Raw genomic sequence first — 4579 nt, forward strand, 5'->3', positions numbered from 1 at the left:
TGTTTACATGGAAAATTCTTGAGAATCTACAAAACAAGTCAAACTAATAAATTTATTTAACAAGATCAGACCATGCACAATACGTATACAAAAATCAATTGCATTTTATGTACTAGTGGCAAACAGTTGAAAATGGAATTAAATAAAAACAATTTAACAGACAATACTATAAAAAATATAAAATTGTTAGGATTTAATTTGTAAATACACGCAATATCTCTACATTGAACATTGTGAAACACAGCTGAGAGAAATAAAAAATAGCTAAATAAATAAATAAACATACCATTTTCATGGATCTAATACTCAATATTTTGAATATGGAGTTCTCTCCAAACTGATATTGATATATAGATTTAACTAATCACAAGCATAATCTTACCTGGGTTTCTATAGAAATTGACAAGTTTATTCTAAAATTTATATGGTAATTCTTGCCTCCCCGACAGTAGCTCAGCCTCCCGGACTCTCTTCCAGCATGGCCGAAGACACCTCTTCACACAAGATAGTGACAACAAATGACAGGCGCAGTTGCACCAAATTCATAGAAGATCAATTGAAAATCCTCATCACTACCTTCAATCAAAAACCTTACCCAGGTTATGCTACCAAACAAAAACTTGCTTTAGAAATCAAAATCCAGATTTGGTTTCCGAATCGAAGAGCTAGGCATGGATTCTAGAAAAGACCAGAACCTGGGACTTTAGAATCAAGCCAGAGCCATGGGCAAGATTGACCTGATGCAGGGTTTCAAAGTAGAGAAGCCAGATGGTGGTGTGCCCCCTACAGCAGCTCTCAATTATGCCCTCTCATCAAGGCATTTATGAAAAACATATACCCTGGGATTGATTCCAGAGAACAGCTTGCTGAAGAAATTGGTGTTCCAGAGTCAAGAGTTCAATTTTGGTTTCAAAATTGAAGATCTAGATTTCATATCCAGAGAAACAGGGAATCTGTTGTGTCCTTAGAAAAAGGGGCAAGATTTCTGAGGGACGTCAAGGTACAGAAGATACACAAAACGGCACCAACCTCACTAGCCCTCTCATTTCTCTAGAGCCAAAACATGGTGAACACAGTCAAGTTCAGTGTATTTGATATTATCAACTTGGGCCCTATATCTCTCTCACAGTCTTCCTGGGAGTCTATCCTTCTGCTGAAACTGCAAGCTAAGCCCTCTGAAGATGGTAAAGGACATGGCCAGGTGCAGTGGCTCATGCTTGTAATCCCAGCACTTTGGGAGGCCGAGGCAGAAAGACTGCCTGAGTCTAGGAGTTAAAAACCAGCCTGGGCAGCATAGCAAGACCCTGTCTCTATTATAAAAAATGAAATAAAATAAATAAAAAGGAATGTAGGAGGCAGAGACAGGTACCGGAGGCATCACACTACCCTATTGACACAGCCTGGATCCAGAGTTCAGCAGACCTTGAGACAACGAAAATAAACTTATTAATAATCAAAATAAATAAATAAAAATAAAATTTTTATGGTAATTCAAAAGACTTAAATATCAAAGTCAATCTTGAAAAAGAAGAGAAAATTTAGAAGACAAACTATCTAAATCAAAACTTAACTATAATGCTATAGTAATCAATAAACTATCCTGGTATGAAGATCAACAAATAGATCAATAGAACAGAACAGAGTTTGGAAATAGGCCTGTAGTTACAGAATGTAATTTTTACAAAGGTGTCAAATCTTTTCAGCTAATAGGGTTGGAGTAACTAAAATCCATATGGAAAACAATAAACTTTGACCCCTTACCTCATACCACACTCAAACACTAATTCAAGATAAATCAGAGACCTAATTATAAAAGGTAAAATTATAGGGCTTCTTGGAGAAATCACAGAACATCTTTGCAACCTGGGGGTAAGCAGAGTTTCTTTAGACAGGTTACAGAAAGCAGTGACCATAAATGAGAAAAATTTTATAAATTAGACTATAAAAATTAAATACTTTTGATTAAAAGACATCATGAAGAAAATATATAATAGGGTACCGAGAGGAAAACAATATTTACTAAAAAAATCTGGCAAACTTGACAACTCAATACAAACTCGAAAACAAAAGCCAAACAACCGAATCAATAACTGGAAGACAAAAAACATGTGAATGAGAAGATAGGTGCATGGTCAATAAACACGGATAAAGATTCTGAAAATCATTTGTTATTGAAAATGCAAATTAAAACCACAACAGGACACCAATTCACACTCACTAGCATGGATAAAATTAAAACGAGTAATACCAAATGGTGGGAAATGTGTGGAGCAACTGGAATCTGCGTACACTGTTGGTAGAAACATAAAATGGTCTGACCACTCTGAAAAAAATACCTGCTTGTTTCTTTATTTTTTTATTTTTATTTTTATTTTTTAGATGGAGTCTCGCTCTTGCTGCCCAGGCTGGAGTGCAGTGGAGCGATCTTGGCTCACTGCAGCCTCTGCCTCCCAGGTTCAAGTGATTCTCCCTCCTCGGTCTCCCGAGTAGCAGGGATTATAGGTGTGTGCCACCACACCCTGCTAATTTTTGTATTTTTAGTAGAGACAGGGTTTCACCGTGTCGGCCAGGGTGGTCTTGAACTCCTGACCTCAGGTGATGCTGGGATTACAGATGTGACCCACTGTGTCTGGCCTGATCCTAAGCATATATGTGTCAAGTTGGCTAGGCCATGGTACCCAGATACATGGTCAAACACTAATTTAGATATTGCTGGGAAGTTTTTTTTTTTTTTTGAGATGGAGTCTTGCTCATCGCCCAGGCTGGAGTGCAGTGGCGCAATCTCCGCTCATTGCAAGTTCCGCCTCCTGGGTTTACACCATTCTCCTGTCTCAGCCTCCCGAGTAGCTCAGACTACAGGCGCCCTTTACCAAGCCCAGCTAATTTTTTGTATTTTTAGCAGAGACGGGGTTTCACAGTGTTAGCCAGGATGGTCTCGATCTCCTGACCTCGTGATCCACCCGCCTCAGCCTCCCAACGTGCTGGGATTACAGACGTGAACCACCGTGCCCGGCCAGTGAAGTTATTCTTTAGAGGTGATTAACATTTCAATCAGTAAACTGTAAGTAAGGCAGATGATCCTCTGTAATGTGGATGGGCCTCATTCAATCTGTCGAAGGCCTTAAGAGAAACGATTGATGTTCCCCCAAACAGAAGAAATTATGCCTCCAGATTGTCTTTGGATTTGGGCTACACCATTAATATTTCCCTGGCTGACCCTGCTGGCTTACCCTGCAGATATTAAACTTGCCAACCCCACAGTCATGTGAAGCAATTCCTTAAAAATAAACACACACACACTCTCTCTCTCTCTCTCACTCACTCACTCTCTCTCTCTTCACATATACACTCACACATACCCACACACACACATATACACTATTGATTCTGTCTTTAGAAAACCCTGACTAATACATTATTACTTGACCCAGCAATTCCATACAAGAAAATGAAATAAAATGTCCATAAAACTAATTGTACAAGACTGTTCATATGGGTTTATTCACAATAGGCAGAAACTGGAAACAGATCAGGTGACCACTGATAGCAGAATGGATAAACAAACCATATTATATTCATACAGTGGAATACTGCTTAGCAGCAGAAAGCCATGAACTACTGATAAATACAACAACATGGCTTAATCGCAAAAACATTTTATCTGAGTGAAAAAGCCTTACACAAGAGAGTATTTACAATGTGATTCCACTTATCTAAAGAACAGGGAAAACTAATCAATGATGAAAAAGGAAATCAGAATAGCAGTTGCCTCTGGGGATAGGGTGGAGGCAGGGGCTTACTGGAAACAGGCCTGAAGGAACTTTCTGGGTAAGGGTATTGTTCCATGTGTTAATAGAGGTTGGGTTATACAGGTGCATGCATCTTTCAAAGTTCATCAAATAGTACAGTAAAATTAGATCACTTCATTTTAGGTAAATTTTATCTTAAAGAAAAAAGAACTATAACTAGATATTAAACTCTAAGTAGCAGTATACATGGTGAAGTGTTTAGGGGTGAAATATGTTCATGTCTGAATCTCACTTTGAAATGCCCTAAAAATAAGAAATTAATGGATAGATAGAGAGATGGATAGGTATATCAGAGTAAGTGTAGAGAGATGTTAATTGTAGAAACCAGAGGGCAGGTGTTTGCTCTACAGTTATTTCCAGTTTCCTATATGTTTGAAATTTCTCCTAATAACATGTTGGAAAAAAAGAGTTTATTTCTCTTGAAGAAATAAAGATACAGAAGCAGGCAATCCTAGACTTAGATGGCAACTCCATGATGACTAGGAATTCAGGCTCCTTCAGTTCATAGCTGGATCTCTCAGCAACTATTCCACTCTGCAGCCAGCAGGACACTCACAGCATCCAGGCAATTCTTTCCTGTCTCTCTTGCATCATCATTTTTTCTTTCTCTACTAGATTGCTGTCATCAGCGTACAAAACTGTAGTTATTTTTCTCATCTGAAAAAGATTATTCTCTTGGCCAGGCATCATGGCTCATGCCTGTAATCTCAGCACTTTGGGAAGTTTTTGTTTTTTTTTTTTTTTTTGAGGCAGAGTCTCGCTCTGTCGCC

General features: G+C 38.4%; 1 pseudogene; it reads left to right on the forward strand.

Annotated features, from left to right (window-relative positions):
- Positions 1-478: 478 nt before the first annotated feature.
- LOC105515583 lies at positions 479-1315 on the forward strand (annotated as a pseudogene).
- Positions 1316-4579: the final 3264 nt, after the last annotated feature.

The sequence above is a fragment of the Colobus angolensis genome, unplaced genomic scaffold (assembly GCF_000951035.1).
Source record: "Colobus angolensis palliatus isolate OR3802 unplaced genomic scaffold, Cang.pa_1.0 Scaffold264, whole genome shotgun sequence".
Lineage (NCBI taxonomy): Eukaryota > Metazoa > Chordata > Mammalia > Primates > Cercopithecidae > Colobus > Colobus angolensis.